The 17774-nt window shown below is 43.3% G+C and overlaps 10 pseudogenes; all 10 read left to right on the top strand.

The window, feature by feature from the left end:
- Positions 1-1216: 1216 nt before the first annotated feature.
- On the top strand, positions 1217-1481 carry LOC130332903 (U2 spliceosomal RNA; annotated as a pseudogene).
- A 1474-nt stretch (positions 1482-2955) lies between these two features.
- LOC130332965 (U2 spliceosomal RNA) lies at positions 2956-3219 on the top strand (annotated as a pseudogene).
- Positions 3220-4689: 1470 nt separating this feature from the next.
- On the top strand, positions 4690-4953 carry LOC130332964 (U2 spliceosomal RNA; annotated as a pseudogene).
- A 1474-nt stretch (positions 4954-6427) lies between these two features.
- LOC130332963 (U2 spliceosomal RNA) lies at positions 6428-6691 on the top strand (annotated as a pseudogene).
- A 1470-nt stretch (positions 6692-8161) lies between these two features.
- LOC130332961 (U2 spliceosomal RNA) lies at positions 8162-8425 on the top strand (annotated as a pseudogene).
- Positions 8426-9895: 1470 nt separating this feature from the next.
- LOC130332960 (U2 spliceosomal RNA) lies at positions 9896-10159 on the top strand (annotated as a pseudogene).
- A 1483-nt stretch (positions 10160-11642) lies between these two features.
- On the top strand, positions 11643-11906 carry LOC130332959 (U2 spliceosomal RNA; annotated as a pseudogene).
- Positions 11907-13385: 1479 nt separating this feature from the next.
- On the top strand, positions 13386-13649 carry LOC130332927 (U2 spliceosomal RNA; annotated as a pseudogene).
- A 1482-nt stretch (positions 13650-15131) lies between these two features.
- On the top strand, positions 15132-15397 carry LOC130332917 (U2 spliceosomal RNA; annotated as a pseudogene).
- A 1481-nt stretch (positions 15398-16878) lies between these two features.
- On the top strand, positions 16879-17143 carry LOC130332902 (U2 spliceosomal RNA; annotated as a pseudogene).
- Positions 17144-17774: the final 631 nt, after the last annotated feature.

Here is a 17774-nt window from a genome sequence, read left to right as displayed (position 1 = left end):
CTGTTAAATGACATGAGGGTCTCATGCCTATACACAAGGGTGTGTCATTGCTGTTGCTTGACCATGCATTGGTTTCTGTGGTCAGTGAATGATAAAAACAAAATTTACCATCCATTGATGGATGGGAAATCCGCCATGAGGCATTTGTTTTTAGAAACTGCTGCTCACAACCAATGTTGCAATGGAGTGTCTCCATCTGCTGGTGGTATTGGAAAGGCATTAGTGCTATGACAGGGTCTGAAGAAGAAGAAGAAGAAGAAGACGGAAAAAAATATATATAAAAAGAAAAAGAGAGAGAGAGAGAGAGAGACTGACTTAGTGAGCGAGTGAGTGAGAGAGTGAGAGTGAGTGAGAGTGAATGAGTGAGTGAGTGATTGAGTGAGTGAGTGAGTGAGTGAGAACAAATGAGTTAAAGCAAGTGAGTGAGAGAGATCGAATGAATGAAAGTCTGAATGACAGAAAGAAAAAAGGATGAAGAAAGAAGCATGAAGAAAAAAAAATGTATATGGAGTTGCTGACATGAGTGCAATCTACAAAGCCGTTGAGGCTGATCCTCATGGGAGGATTATTGCACCAGGACCCTTAGCACTTTTAAAATGCCATTCAATGCCACGGGCTAGATGTAAACTGCAGATGACCATGTTGTGGTAGTTACCATGGATACCCAAGTGATGTGTGAGCTAACACATAGGCCCAACAGATTCCAAGAAGGCCAGAATCACCAGCGGCACCACCATCGATTGTCAGGTCACCCGGATTCAGCAAATACCAGAGTCCAAAATGATGCAGGTTTATACTGTTAATTTTCAGTTTATCGTTACAGTTGGTGTTATTCCATGTCGGAAGGGACGCAGCTACAGCCAGTGGGGTAACTAGAGACAGGCAGGCAGCTATGTGCAACAAAGGTAGGCGTGTTGTTTTCATATGCAGATCTGAAATATTGTCTTATATGCAAGAGGAGGAGTGATGGGGGTTCAGGCAAAAGCCAGGCTATGGATTGCATTGCTAAATGCTCCATCAGAGTGCAATGGTTGCCTGTCCTTTTTTTAAGTGATGATGTGGGTTTAGCCTGTGCTGTATGTATGTATGGGTGGCTGACTGCCACCCACCCAGAAAGTGTATGGGAGGCTGGTTGGCTGCCAGCCTTCCTTCCATTCCTATGAGTAATGTGAGTGCTCATGAAGGGGACATGGTTGGGTCCACCCCTTTCCCGGTTATCCCCTCTAGGCCTTTTGGCTTAGATCAAGTGTAAAAAAAGAAAGGATCTTGCGACAGATCGCATCCTGAGGCACGTTTTTTTTTTGTGTGAATACTTGCACTTGGGTGACTTGTGAGCACATACTGATACATACGTTCCCTATCTGGGGACCATAAATTAAATGGATTTTTGAGAAAGGGAGCTGATTTGGAAGCTTGCTTCTGTCGCCCTATGCATTGACCCGATGTGGCAGTATCTTCGGGTAGTGAACAGTGCACCACCCCATTCCAGTGTTAAACAAGAAAGATTCTCATTTAATCCTCCGTGGGTGAGAATTTGAGTTTGAGAATTGGAGACCAAAATGATGAGTTGCACTGACTGGTTTATGAACGTCTATTCATTTAGCGTTTTAATGACCATGTTTGCACACTGATTGGTGTAAAAAAATAAAATAAAACTAAATAATAATAATCTAGCACACCTGTGCAGGTTTGACATGACATGACAGGTAGCTGTCTTGTGGGTGGTGCTGAATCCTGTTAAATGACATGAGGGTCTCATGCCTATACACAAGGGTGTGTCATTGCTGTTGCTTGACCATGCATTGGTTTCTGTGGTCAGTGAATGATAAAAACAAAATTTACCATCCATTGATGGATGGGAAATCCGCCATGAGGCATTTGTTTTTAGAAACTGCTGCTCACAACCAATGTTGCAATGGAGTGTCTCCATCTGCTGGTGGTATTGGAAAGGCATTAGTGCTATGACAGGGTCTGAAGAAGAAGAAGAAGAAGAAGAAGACGGAAAAAAATATATATAAAAAGAAAAAGAGAGAGAGAGAGAGAGACTGACTTAGTGAGCGAGTGAGTGAGAGAGTGAGAGTGAGTGAGAGTGAATGAGTGAGTGAGTGATTGAGTGAGTGAGTGAGTGAGTGAGTGAGAACAAATGAGTTAAAGCAAGTGAGTGAGAGAGATCGAATGAATGAAAGTCTGAATGACAGAAAGAAAAAAGGATGAAGAAAGAAGCATGAAGAAAAAAAAATGTATATGGAGTTGCTGACATGAGTGCAATCTACAAAGCCGTTGAGGCTGATCCTCATGGGAGGATTATTGCACCAGGACCCTTAGCACTTTTAAAATGCCATTCAATGCCACGGGCTAGATGTAAACTGCAGATGACCATGTTGTGGTAGTTACCATGGATACCCAAGTGATGTGTGAGCTAACACATAGGCCCAACAGATTCCAAGAAGGCCAGAATCACCAGCGGCACCACCATCGATTGTCAGGTCACCCGGATTCAGCAAATACCAGAGTCCAAAATGATGCAGGTTTATACTGTTAATTTTCAGTTTATCGTTACAGTTGGTGTTATTCCATGTCGGAAGGGACGCAGCTACAGCCAGTGGGGTAACTAGAGACAGGCAGGCAGCTATGTGCAACAAAGGTAGGCGTGTTGTTTTCATATGCAGATCTGAAATATTGTCTTATATGCAAGAGGAGGAGTGATGGGGGTTCAGGCAAAAGCCAGGCTATGGATTGCATTGCTAAATGCTCCATCAGAGTGCAATGGTCGCCTGTCCTTTTTTTAAGTGATGATGTGGGTTTAGCCTGTGCTGTATGTATGTATGGGTGGCTGACTGCCACCCACCCAGAAAGTGTATGGGAGGCTGGTTGGCTGCCAGCCTTCCTTCCATTCCTATGAGTAATGTGAGTGCTCATGAAGGGGACATGGTTGGGTCCACCCCTTTCCCGGTTATCCCCTCTAGGCCTTTTGGCTTAGATCAAGTGTAAAAAAAGAAAGGATCTTGCGACAGATCGCATCCTGAGGCACGTTTTTTTTTGTGTGAATACTTGCACTTGGGTGACTTGTGAGCACATACTGATACATACGTTCCCTATCTGGGGACCATAAATTAAATGGATTTTTGAGAAAGGGAGCTGATTTGGAAGCTTGCTTCTGTCGCCCTATGCATTGACCCGATGTGGCAGTATCTTCGGGTAGTGAACAGTGCACCACCCCATTCCAGTGTTAAACAAGAAAGATTCTCATTTAATCCTCCGTGGGTGAGAATTTGAGTTTGAGAATTGGAGACCAAAATGATGAGTTGCACTGACTGGTTTATGAACGTCTATTCATTTAGCGTTTTAATGACCATGTTTGCACACTGATTGGTGTAAAAAAATAAAATAAAACTAAATAATAATAATCTAGCACACCTGTGCAGGTTTGACATGACATGACAGGTAGCTGTCTTGTGGGTGGTGCTGAATCCTGTTAAATGACATGAGGGTCTCATGCCTATACACAAGGGTGTGTCATTGCTGTTGCTTGACCATGCATTGGTTTCTGTGGTCAGTGAATGATAAAAACAAAATTTACCATCCATTGATGGATGGGAAATCCGCCATGAGGCATTTGTTTTTAGAAACTGCTGCTCACAACCAATGTTGCAATGGAGTGTCTCCATCTGCTGGTGGTATTGGAAAGGCATTAGTGCTATGACAGGGTCTGAAGAAGAAGAAGAAGAAGAAGAAGACGGAAAAAAATATATATAAAAAGAAAAAGAGAGAGAGAGAGAGAGACTGACTTAGTGAGCGAGTGAGTGAGAGAGTGAGAGTGAGTGAGAGTGAATGAGTGAGTGATTGAGTGAGTGAGTGAGTGAGTGAGTGAGAACAAATGAGTTAAAGCAAGTGAGTGAGAGAGATCGAATGAATGAAAGTCTGAATGACAGAAAGAAAAAAGGATGAAGAAAGAAGCATGAAGAAAAAAAAATGTATATGGAGTTGCTGACATGAGTGCAATCTACAAAGCCGTTGAGGCTGATCCTCATGGGAGGATTATTGCACCAGGACCCTTAGCACTTTTAAAATGCCATTCAATGCCACGGGCTAGATGTAAACTGCAGATGACCATGTTGTGGTAGTTACCATGGATACCCAAGTGATGTGTGAGCTAACACATAGGCCCAACAGATTCCAAGAAGGCCAGAATCACCAGCGGCACCACCATCGATTGTCAGGTCACCCGGATTCAGCAAATACCAGAGTCCAAAATGATGCAGGTTTATACTGTTAATTTTCAGTTTATCGTTACAGTTGGTGTTATTCCATGTCGGAAGGGACGCAGCTACAGCCAGTGGGGTAACTAGAGACAGGCAGGCAGCTATGTGCAACAAAGGTAGGCGTGTTGTTTTCATATGCAGATCTGAAATATTGTCTTATATGCAAGAGGAGGAGTGATGGGGGTTCAGGCAAAAGCCAGGCTATGGATTGCATTGCTAAATGCTCCATCAGAGTGCAATGGTCGCCTGTCCTTTTTTTAAGTGATGATGTGGGTTTAGCCTGTGCTGTATGTATGTATGGGTGGCTGACTGCCACCCACCCAGAAAGTGTATGGGAGGCTGGTTGGCTGCCAGCCTTCCTTCCATTCCTATGAGTAATGTGAGTGCTCATGAAGGGGACATGGTTGGGTCCACCCCTTTCCCGGTTATCCCCTCTAGGCCTTTTGGCTTAGATCAAGTGTAAAAAAAGAAAGGATCTTGCGACAGATCGCATCCTGAGGCACGTTTTTTTTTGTGTGAATACTTGCACTTGGGTGACTTGTGAGCACATACTGATACATACGTTCCCTATCTGGGGACCATAAATTAAATGGATTTTTGAGAAAGGGAGCTGATTTGGAAGCTTGCTTCTGTCGCCCTATGCATTGACCCGATGTGGCAGTATCTTCGGGTAGTGAACAGTGCACCACCCCATTCCAGTGTTAAACAAGAAAGATTCTCATTTAATCCTCCGTGGGTGAGAATTTGAGTTTGAGAATTGGAGACCAAAATGATGAGTTGCACTGACTGGTTTATGAACGTCTATTCATTTAGCGTTTTAATGACCATGTTTGCACACTGATTGGTGTAAAAAAATAAAATAAAACTAAATAATAATAATCTAGCACACCTGTGCAGGTTTGACATGACATGACAGGTAGCTGTCTTGTGGGTGGTGCTGAATCCTGTTAAATGACATGAGGGTCTCATGCCTATACACAAGGGTGTGTCATTGCTGTTGCTTGACCATGCATTGGTTTCTGTGGTCAGTGAATGATAAAAACAAAATTTACCATCCATTGATGGATGGGAAATCCGCCATGAGGCATTTGTTTTTAGAAACTGCTGCTCACAACCAATGTTGCAATGGAGTGTCTCCATCTGCTGGTGGTATTGGAAAGGCATTAGTGCTATGACAGGGTCTGAAGAAGAAGAAGAAGAAGAAGAAGACGGAAAAAAATATATATAAAAAGAAAAAGAGAGAGAGAGAGAGAGACTGACTTAGTGAGCGAGTGAGTGAGAGAGTGAGAGTGAGTGAGAGTGAATGAGTGAGTGAGTGATTGAGTGAGTGAGTGAGTGAGTGAGTGAGAACAAATGAGTTAAAGCAAGTGAGTGAGAGAGATCGAATGAATGAAAGTCTGAATGACAGAAAGAAAAAAGGATGAAGAAAGAAGCATGAAGAAAAAAAAATGTATATGGAGTTGCTGACATGAGTGCAATCTACAAAGCCGTTGAGGCTGATCCTCATGGGAGGATTATTGCACCAGGACCCTTAGCACTTTTAAAATGCCATTCAATGCCACGGGCTAGATGTAAACTGCAGATGACCATGTTGTGGTAGTTACCATGGATACCCAAGTGATGTGTGAGCTAACACATAGGCCCAACAGATTCCAAGAAGGCCAGAATCACCAGCGGCACCACCATCGATTGTCAGGTCACCCGGATTCAGCAAATACCAGAGTCCAAAATGATGCAGGTTTATACTGTTAATTTTCAGTTTATCGTTACAGTTGGTGTTATTCCATGTCGGAAGGGACGCAGCTACAGCCAGTGGGGTAACTAGAGACAGGCAGGCAGCTATGTGCAACAAAGGTAGGCGTGTTGTTTTCATATGCAGATCTGAAATATTGTCTTATATGCAAGAGGAGGAGTGATGGGGGTTCAGGCAAAAGCCAGGCTATGGATTGCATTGCTAAATGCTCCATCAGAGTGCAATGGTCGCCTGTCCTTTTTTTAAGTGATGATGTGGGTTTAGCCTGTGCTGTATGTATGTATGGGTGGCTGACTGCCACCCACCCAGAAAGTGTATGGGAGGCTGGTTGGCTGCCAGCCTTCCTTCCATTCCTATGAGTAATGTGAGTGCTCATGAAGGGGACATGGTTGGGTCCACCCCTTTCCCGGTTATCCCCTCTAGGCCTTTTGGCTTAGATCAAGTGTAAAAAAAGAAAGGATCTTGCGACAGATCGCATCCTGAGGCACGTTTTTTTTTGTGTGAATACTTGCACTTGGGTGACTTGTGAGCACATACTGATACATACGTTCCCTATCTGGGGACCATAAATTAAATGGATTTTTGAGAAAGGGAGCTGATTTGGAAGCTTGCTTCTGTCGCCCTATGCATTGACCCGATGTGGCAGTATCTTCGGGTAGTGAACAGTGCACCACCCCATTCCAGTGTTAAACAAGAAAGATTCTCATTTAATCCTCCGTGGGTGAGAATTTGAGTTTGAGAATTGGAGACCAAAATGATGAGTTGCACTGACTGGTTTATGAACGTCTATTCATTTAGCGTTTTAATGACCATGTTTGCACACTGATTGGTGTAAAAAAATAAAATAAAACTAAATAATAATAATCTAGCACACCTGTGCAGGTTTGACATGACATGACAGGTAGCTGTCTTGTGGGTGGTGCTGAATCCTGTTAAATGACATGAGGGTCTCATGCCTATACACAAGGGTGTGTCATTGCTGTTGCTTGACCATGCATTGGTTTCTGTGGTCAGTGAATGATAAAAACAAAATTTACCATCCATTGATGGATGGGAAATCCGCCATGAGGCATTTGTTTTTAGAAACTGCTGCTCACAACCAATGTTGCAATGGAGTGTCTCCATCTGCTGGTGGTATTGGAAAGGCATTAGTGCTATGACAGGGTCTGAAGAAGAAGAAGAAGAAGAAGAAGACGGAAAAAAATATATATAAAAAGAAAAAGAGAGAGAGAGAGAGAGACTGACTTAGTGAGCGAGTGAGTGAGAGAGTGAGAGTGAGTGAGAGTGAATGAGTGAGTGATTGAGTGAGTGAGTGAGTGAGTGAGTGAGAACAAATGAGTTAAAGCAAGTGAGTGAGAGAGATCGAATGAATGAAAGTCTGAATGACAGAAAGAAAAAAGGATGAAGAAAGAAGCATGAAGAAAAAAAAATGTATATGGAGTTGCTGACATGAGTGCAATCTACAAAGCCGTTGAGGCTGATCCTCATGGGAGGATTATTGCACCAGGACCCTTAGCACTTTTAAAATGCCATTCAATGCCACGGGCTAGATGTAAACTGCAGATGACCATGTTGTGGTAGTTACCATGGATACCCAAGTGATGTGTGAGCTAACACATAGGCCCAACAGATTCCAAGAAGGCCAGAATCACCAGCGGCACCACCATCGATTGTCAGGTCACCCGGATTCAGCAAATACCAGAGTCCAAAATGATGCAGGTTTATACTGTTAATTTTCAGTTTATCGTTACAGTTGGTGTTATTCCATGTCGGAAGGGACGCAGCTACAGCCAGTGGGGTAACTAGAGACAGGCAGGCAGCTATGTGCAACAAAGGTAGGCGTGTTGTTTTCATATGCAGATCTGAAATATTGTCTTATATGCAAGAGGAGGAGTGATGGGGGTTCAGGCAAAAGCCAGGCTATGGATTGCATTGCTAAATGCTCCATCAGAGTGCAATGGTCGCCTGTCCTTTTTTTAAGTGATGATGTGGGTTTAGCCTGTGCTGTATGTATGTATGGGTGGCTGACTGCCACCCACCCAGAAAGTGTATGGGAGGCTGGTTGGCTGCCAGCCTTCCTTCCATTCCTATGAGTAATGTGAGTGCTCATGAAGGGGACATGGTTGGGTCCACCCCTTTCCCGGTTATCCCCTCTAGGCCTTTTGGCTTAGATCAAGTGTAAAAAAAGAAAGGATCTTGCGACAGATCGCATCCTGAGGCACGTTTTTTTTTGTGTGAATACTTGCACTTGGGTGACTTGTGAGCACATACTGATACATACGTTCCCTATCTGGGGACCATAAATTAAATGGATTTTTGAGAAAGGGAGCTGATTTGGAAGCTTGCTTCTGTCGCCCTATGCATTGACCCGATGTGGCAGTATCTTCGGGTAGTGAACAGTGCACCACCCCATTCCAGTGTTAAACAAGAAAGATTCTCATTTAATCCTCCGTGGGTGAGAATTTGAGTTTGAGAATTGGAGACCAAAATGATGAGTTGCACTGACTGGTTTATGAACGTCTATTCATTTAGCGTTTTAATGACCATGTTTGCACACTGATTGGTGTAAAAAAATAAAATAAAACTAAATAATAATAATCTAGCACACCTGTGCAGGTTTGACATGACATGACAGGTAGCTGTCTTGTGGGTGGTGCTGAATCCTGTTAAATGACATGAGGGTCTCATGCCTATACACAAGGGTGTGTCATTGCTGTTGCTTGACCATGCATTGGTTTCTGTGGTCAGTGAATGATAAAAACAAAATTTACCATCCATTGATGGATGGGAAATCCGCCATGAGGCATTTGTTTTTAGAAACTGCTGCTCACAACCAATGTTGCAATGGAGTGTCTCCATCTGCTGGTGGTATTGGAAAGGCATTAGTGCTATGACAGGGTCTGAAGAAGAAGAAGAAGAAGAAGAAGACGGAAAAAAATATATATAAAAAGAAAAAGAGAGAGAGAGAGAGAGACTGACTTAGTGAGCGAGTGAGTGAGAGAGTGAGAGTGAGTGAGAGTGAATGAGTGAGTGAGTGATTGAGTGAGTGAGTGAGTGAGTGAGAACAAATGAGTTAAAGCAAGTGAGTGAGAGAGATCGAATGAATGAAAGTCTGAATGACAGAAAGAAAAAAGGATGAAGAAAGAAGCATGAAGAAAAAAAAATGTATATGGAGTTGCTGACATGAGTGCAATCTACAAAGCCGTTGAGGCTGATCCTCATGGGAGGATTATTGCACCAGGACCCTTAGCACTTTTAAAATGCCATTCAATGCCACGGGCTAGATGTAAACTGCAGATGACCATGTTGTGGTAGTTACCATGGATACCCAAGTGATGTGTGAGCTAACACATAGGCCCAACAGATTCCAAGAAGGCCAGAATCACCAGCGGCACCACCATCGATTGTCAGGTCACCCGGATTCAGCAAATACCAGAGTCCAAAATGATGCAGGTTTATACTGTTAATTTTCAGTTTATCGTTACAGTTGGTGTTATTCCATGTCGGAAGGGACGCAGCTACAGCCAGTGGGGTAACTAGAGACAGGCAGGCAGCTATGTGCAACAAAGGTAGGCGTGTTGTTTTCATATGCAGATCTGAAATATTGTCTTATATGCAAGAGGAGGAGTGATGGGGGTTCAGGCAAAAGCCAGGCTATGGATTGCATTGCTAAATGCTCCATCAGAGTGCAATGGTCGCCTGTCCTTTTTTTAAGTGATGATGTGGGTTTAGCCTGTGCTGTATGTATGTATGGGTGGCTGACTGCCACCCACCCAGAAAGTGTATGGGAGGCTGGTTGGCTGCCAGCCTTCCTTCCATTCCTATGAGTAATGTGAGTGCTCATGAAGGGGACATGGTTGGGTCCACCCCTTTCCCGGTTATCCCCTCTAGGCCTTTTGGCTTAGATCAAGTGTAAAAAAAGAAAGGATCTTGCGACAGATCGCATCCTGAGGCACGTTTTTTTTTGTGTGAATACTTGCACTTGGGTGACTTGTGAGCACATACTGATACATACGTTCCCTATCTGGGGACCATAAATTAAATGGATTTTTGAGAAAGGGAGCTGATTTGGAAGCTTGCTTCTGTCGCCCTATGCATTGACCCGATGTGGCAGTATCTTCGGGTAGTGAACAGTGCACCACCCCATTCCAGTGTTAAACAAGAAAGATTCTCATTTAATCCTCCGTGGGTGAGAATTTGAGTTTGAGAATTGGAGACCAAAATGATGAGTTGCACTGACTGGTTTATGAACGTCTATTCATTTAGCGTTTTAATGACCATGTTTGCACACTGATTGGTGTAAAAAAATAAAATAAAACTAAATAATAATAATCTAGCACACCTGTGCAGGTTTGACATGACATGACAGGTAGCTGTCTTGTGGGTGGTGCTGAATCCTGTTAAATGACATGAGGGTCTCATGCCTATACACAAGGGTGTGTCATTGCTGTTGCTTGACCATGCATTGGTTTCTATGGTCAGTGAATGATAAAAACAAAATTTACCATCCATTGATGGATGGGAAATCCGCCATGAGGCATTTGTTTTTAGAAACTGCTGCTCACAACCAATGTTGCAATGGAGTGTCTCCATCTGCTGGTGGTATTGGAAAGGCATTAGTGCTATGACAGGGTCTGAAGAAGAAGAAGAAGAAGAAGAAGAAGAAGAAGACGGAAAAAAATATATATAAAAAGAAAAAGAGAGAGAGAGAGAGAGACTGACTTAGTGAGCGAGTGAGTGAGAGAGTGAGAGTGAGTGAGAGTGAATGAGTGAGTGAGTGATTGAGTGAGTGAGTGAGTGAGTGAGTGAGAACAAATGAGTTAAAGCAAGTGAGTGAGAGAGATCGAATGAATGAAAGTCTGAATGACAGAAAGAAAAAAGGATGAAGAAAGAAGCATGAAGAAAAAAAAATGTATATGGAGTTGCTGACATGAGTGCAATCTACAAAGCCGTTGAGGCTGATCCTCATGGGAGGATTATTGCACCAGGACCCTTAGCACTTTTAAAATGCCATTCAATGCCACGGGCTAGATGTAAACTGCAGATGACCATGTTGTGGTAGTTACCATGGATACCCAAGTGATGTGTGAGCTAACACATAGGCCCAACAGATTCCAAGAAGGCCAGAATCACCAGCGGCACCACCATCGATTGTCAGGTCACCCGGATTCAGCAAATACCAGAGTCCAAAATGATGCAGGTTTATACTGTTAATTTTCAGTTTATCGTTACAGTTGGTGTTATTCCATGTCGGAAGGGACGCAGCTACAGCCAGTGGGGTAACTAGAGACAGGCAGGCAGCTATGTGCAACAAAGGTAGGCGTGTTGTTTTCATATGCAGATCTGAAATATTGTCTTATATGCAAGAGGAGGAGTGATGGGGGTTCAGGCAAAAGCCAGGCTATGGATTGCATTGCTAAATGCTCCATCAGAGTGCAATGGTCGCCTGTCCTTTTTTTAAGTGATGATGTGGGTTTAGCCTGTGCTGTATGTATGTATGGGTGGCTGACTGCCACCCACCCAGAAAGTGTATGGGAGGCTGGTTGGCTGCCAGCCTTCCTTCCATTCCTATGAGTAATGTGAGTGCTCATGAAGGGGACATGGTTGGGTCCACCCCTTTCCCGGTTATCCCCTCTAGGCCTTTTGGCTTAGATCAAGTGTAAAAAAAGAAAGGATCTTGCGACAGATCGCATCCTGAGGCACGTTTTTTTTTGTGTGAATACTTGCACTTGGGTGACTTGTGAGCACATACTGATACATACGTTCCCTATCTGGGGACCATAAATTAAATGGATTTTTGAGAAAGGGAGCTGATTTGGAAGCTTGCTTCTGTCGCCCTATGCATTGACCCGATGTGGCAGTATCTTCGGGTAGTGAACAGTGCACCACCCCATTCCAGTGTTAAACAAGAAAGATTCTCATTTAATCCTCCGTGGGTGAGAATTTGAGTTTGAGAATTGGAGACCAAAATGATGAGTTGCACTGACTGGTTTATGAACGTCTATTCATTTAGCGTTTTAATGACCATGTTTGCACACTGATTGGTGTAAAAAAATAAAATAAAACTAAATAATAATAATCTAGCACACCTGTGCAGGTTTGACATGACATGACAGGTAGCTGTCTTGTGGGTGGTGCTGAATCCTGTTAAATGACATGAGGGTCTCATGCCTATACACAAGGGTGTGTCATTGCTGTTGCTTGACCATGCATTGGTTTCTGTGGTCAGTGAATGATAAAAACAAAATTTACCATCCATTGATGGATGGGAAATCCGCCATGAGGCATTTGTTTTTAGAAACTGCTGCTCACAACCAATGTTGCAATGGAGTGTCTCCATCTGCTGGTGGTATTGGAAAGGCATTAGTGCTATGACAGGGTCTGAAGAAGAAGAAGAAGAAGAAGAAGAAGAAGAAGACGGAAAAAAATATATATAAAAAGAAAAAGAGAGAGAGAGAGAGAGACTGACTTAGTGAGCGAGTGAGTGAGAGAGTGAGAGTGAGTGAGAGTGAATGAGTGAGTGAGTGATTGAGTGAGTGAGTGAGTGAGTGAGAACAAATGAGTTAAAGCAAGTGAGTGAGAGAGATCGAATGAATGAAAGTCTGAATGACAGAAAGAAAAAAGGATGAAGAAAGAAGCATGAAGAAAAAAAAATGTATATGGAGTTGCTGACATGAGTGCAATCTACAAAGCCGTTGAGGCTGATCCTCATGGGAGGATTATTGCACCAGGACCCTTAGCACTTTTAAAATGCCATTCAATGCCACGGGCTAGATGTAAACTGCAGATGACCATGTTGTGGTAGTTACCATGGATACCCAAGTGATGTGTGAGCTAACACATAGGCCCAACAGATTCCAAGAAGGCCAGAATCACCAGCGGCACCACCATCGATTGTCAGGTCACCCGGATTCAGCAAATACCAGAGTCCAAAATGATGCAGGTTTATACTGTTAATTTTCAGTTTATCGTTACAGTTGGTGTTATTCCATGTCGGAAGGGACGCAGCTACAGCCAGTGGGGTAACTAGAGACAGGCAGGCAGCTATGTGCAACAAAGGTAGGCGTGTTGTTTTCATATGCAGATCTGAAATATTGTCTTATATGCAAGAGGAGGAGTGATGGGGGTTCAGGCAAAAGCCAGGCTATGGATTGCATTGCTAAATGCTCCATCAGAGTGCAATGGTCGCCTGTCCTTTTTTTAAGTGATGATGTGGGTTTAGCCTGTGCTGTATGTATGTATGGGTGGCTGACTGCCACCCACCCAGAAAGTGTATGGGAGGCTGGTTGGCTGCCAGCCTTCCTTCCATTCCTATGAGTAATGTGAGTGCTCATGAAGGGGACATGGTTGGGTCCACCCCTTTCCCGGTTATCCCCTCTAGGCCTTTTGGCTTAGATCAAGTGTAAAAAAAGAAAGGATCTTGCGACAGATCGCATCCTGAGGCACGTTTTTTTTTGTGTGAATACTTGCACTTGGGTGACTTGTGAGCACATACTGATACATACGTTCCCTATCTGGGGACCATAAATTAAATGGATTTTTGAGAAAGGGAGCTGATTTGGAAGCTTGCTTCTGTCGCCCTATGCATTGACCCGATGTGGCAGTATCTTTGGGTAGTGAACAGTGCACCACCCCATTCCAGTGTTAAACAAGAAAGATTCTCATTTAATCCTCCGTGGGTGAGAATTTGAGTTTGAGAATTGGAGACCAAAATGATGAGTTGCACTGACTGGTTTATGAACGTCTATTCATTTAGCGTTTTAATGACCATGTTTGCACACTGATTGGTGTAAAAAAATAAAATAAAACTAAATAATAATAATCTAGCACACCTGTGTAGGTTTGACATGACATGACAGGTAGCTGTCTTGTGGGTGGTGCTGAATCCTGTTAAATGACATGAGGGTCTCATGCCTATACACAAGGGTGTGTCATTGCTGTTGCTTGACCATGCATTGGTTTCTGTGGTCAGTGAATGATAAAAACAAAATTTACCATCCATTGATGGATGGGAAATCCGCCATGAGGCATTTGTTTTTAGAAACTGCTGCTCACAACCAATGTTGCAATGGAGTGTCTCCATCTGCTGGTGGTATTGGAAAGGCATTAGTGCTATGACAGGGTCTGAAGAAGAAGAAGAAGAAGAAGAAGAAGAAGAAGAAGACGGAAAAAAATATATATAAAAAGAAAAAGAGAGAGAGAGAGAGAGACTGACTTAGTGAGCGAGTGAGTGAGAGAGTGAGAGTGAGTGAGAGTGAATGAGTGAGTGAGTGATTGAGTGAGTGAGTGAGTGAGTGAGAACAAATGAGTTAAAGCAAGTGAGTGAGAGAGATCGAATGAATGAAAGTCTGAATGACAGAAAGAAAAAAGGATGAAGAAAGAAGCATGAAGAAAAAAAAATGTATATGGAGTTGCTGACATGAGTGCAATCTACAAAGCCGTTGAGGCTGATCCTCATGGGAGGATTATTGCACCAGGACCCATAGCACTTTTAAAATGCCATTCAATGCCACGGGCTAGATGTAAACTGCAGATGACCATGTTGTGGTAGTTACCATGGATACCCAAGTGATGTGTGAGCTAACACATAGGCCCAACAGATTCCAAGAAGGCCAGAATCACCAGCGGCACCACCATCGATTGTCAGGTCACCCGGATTCAGCAAATACCAGAGTCCAAAATGATGCAGGTTTATACTGTTAATTTTCAGTTTATCGTTACAGTTGGTGTTATTCCATGTCGGAAGGGACGCAGCTACAGCCAGTGGGGTAACTAGAGACAGGCAGGCAGCTATGTGCAACAAAGGTAGGCGTGTTGTTTTCATATGCAGATCTGAAATATTGTCTTATATGCAAGAGGAGGAGTGATGGGGGTTCAGGCAAAAGCCAGGCTATGGATTGCATTGCTAAATGCTCCATCAGAGTGCAATGGTCGCCTGTCCTTTTTTTAAGTGATGATGTGGGTTTAGCCTGTGCTGTATGTATGTATGGGTGGCTGACTGCCACCCACCCAGAAAGTGTATGGGAGGCTGGTTGGCTGCCAGCCTTCCTTCCATTCCTATGAGTAATGTGAGTGCTCATGAAGGGGACATGGTTGGGTCCACCCCTTTCCCGGTTATCCCCTCTAGGCCTTTTGGCTTAGATCAAGTGTAAAAAAAAAGAAAGGATCTTGCGACAGATCGCATCCTGAGGCACGTTTTTTTTTGTGTGAATACTTGCACTTGGGTGACTTGTGAGCACATACTGATACATACGTTCCCTATCTGGGGACCATAAATTAAATGGATTTTTGAGAAAGGGAGCTGATTTGGAAGCTTGCTTCTGTCGCCCTATGCATTGACCCGATGTGGCAGTATCTTCGGGTAGTGAACAGTGCACCACCCCATTCCAGTGTTAAACAAGAAAGATTCTCATTTAATCCTCCGTGGGTGAGAATTTGAGTTTGAGAATTGGAGACCAAAATGATGAGTTGCACTGACTGGTTTATGAACGTCTATTCATTTAGCGTTTTAATGACCATGTTTGCACACTGATTGGTGTAAAAAAATAAAATAAAACTAAATAATAATAATCTAGCACACCTGTGCAGGTTTGACATGACATGACAGGTAGCTGTCTTGTGGGTGGTGCTGAATCCTGTTAAATGACATGAGGGTCTCATGCCTATACACAAGGGTGTGTCATTGCTGTTGCTTGACCATGCATTGGTTTCTGTGGTCAGTGAATGATAAAAACAAAATTTACCATCCATTGATGGATGGGAAATCCGCCATGAGGCATTTGTTTTTAGAAACTGCTGCTCACAACCAATGTTGCAATGGAGTGTCTCCATCTGCTGGTGGTATTGGAAAGGCATTAGTGCTATGACAGGGTCTGAAGAAGAAGAAGAAGAAGAAGAAGAAGAAGAAGACGGAAAAAAATATATATAAAAAGAAAAAGAGAGAGAGAGAGAGAGAGACTGACTTAGTGAGCGAGTGAGTGAGAGAGTGAGAGTGAGTGAGAGTGAATGAGTGAGTGAGTGATTGAGTGAGTGAGTGAGTGAGTGAGAACAAATGAGTTAAAGCAAGTGAGTGAGAGAGATCGAATGAATGAAAGTCTGAATGACAGAAAGAAAAAAGGATGAAGAAAGAAGCATGAAGAAAAAAAAATGTATATGGAGTTGCTGACATGAGTGCAATCTACAAAGCCGTTGAGGCTGATCCTCATGGGAGGATTATTGCACCAGGACCCTTAGCACTTTTAAAATGCCATTCAATGCCACGGGCTAGATGTAAACTGCAGATGACCATGTTGTGGTAGTTACCATGGATACCCAAGTGATGTGTGAGCTAACACATAGGCCCAACAGATTCCAAGAAGGCCAGAATCACCAGCGGCACCACCATCGATTGTCAGGTCACCCGGATTCAGCAAATACCAGAGTCCAAAATGATGCAGGTTTATACTGTTAATTTTCAGTTTATCGTTACAGTTGGTGTTATTCCATGTCGGAAGGGACGCAGCTACAGCCAGTGGGGTAACTAGAGACAGGCAGGCAGCTATGTGCAACAAAGGTAGGCGTGTTGTTTTCATATGCAGATCTGAAATATTGTCTTATATGCAAGAGGAGGAGTGATGGGGGTTCAGGCAAAAGCCAGGCTATGGATTGCATTGCTAAATGCTCCATCAGAGTGCAATGGTCGCCTGTCCTTTTTTTAAGTGATGATGTGGGTTTAGCCTGTGCTGTATGTATGTATGGGTGGCTGACTGCCACCCACCCAGAAAGTGTATGGGAGGCTGGTTGGCTGCCAGCCTTCCTTCCATTCCTATGAGTAATGTGAGTGCTCATGAAGGGGACATGGTTGGGTCCACCCCTTTCCCGGTTATCCCCTCTAGGCCTTTTGGCTTAGATCAAGTGTAAAAAAAGAAAGGATCTTGCGACAGATCGCATCCTGAGGCACGTTTTTTTTTTGTGTGAATACTTGCACTTGGGTGACTTGTGAGCACATACTGATACATACGTTCCCTATCTGGGGACCATAAATTAAATGGATTTTTGAGAAAGGGAGCTGATTTGGAAGCTTGCTTCTGTCGCCCTATGCATTGACCCGATGTGGCAGTATCTTCGGGTAGTGAACAGTGCACCACCCCATTCCAGTGTTAAACAAGAAAGATTCTCATTTAATCCTCCGTGGGTGAGAATTTGAGTTTGAGAATTGGAGACCAAAATGATGAGTTGCACTGACTGGTTTATGAACGTCTATTCATTTAGCGTTTTAATGACCATGTTTGCACACTGATTGGTGTAAAAAAATAAAATAAAACTAAATAATAATAATCTAGCACACCTGTGTAGGTTTGACATGACATGACAGGTAGCTGTCTTGTGGGTGGTGCTGAATCCTGTTAAATGACATGAGGGTCTCATGCCTATACACAAGGGTGTGTCATTGCTGTTGCTTGACCATGCATTGGTTTCTGTGGTCAGTGAATGATAAAAACAAAATTTACCATCCATTGATGGATGGGAAATCCGCCATGAGGCATTTGTTTTTAGAAACTGCTGCTCACAACCAATGTTGCAATGGAGTGTCTCCATCTGCTGGTGGTATTGGAAAGGCATTAGTGCTATGACAGGGTCTGAAGAAGAAGAAGAAGAAGAAGAAGAAGAAGAAGAAGACGGAAAAAAATATATATAAAAAGAAAAAGAGAGAGAGAGAGAGAGACTGACTTAGTGAGCGAGTGAGTGAGAGAGTGAGAGTGAGTGAGAGTGAATGAGTG

This window comes from Hyla sarda, unplaced genomic scaffold, assembly GCF_029499605.1.
Source record: "Hyla sarda isolate aHylSar1 unplaced genomic scaffold, aHylSar1.hap1 scaffold_391, whole genome shotgun sequence".
NCBI lineage: Eukaryota > Metazoa > Chordata > Amphibia > Anura > Hylidae > Hyla > Hyla sarda.
This window is presented reverse-complemented; position numbering and strand designations above follow the sequence as displayed.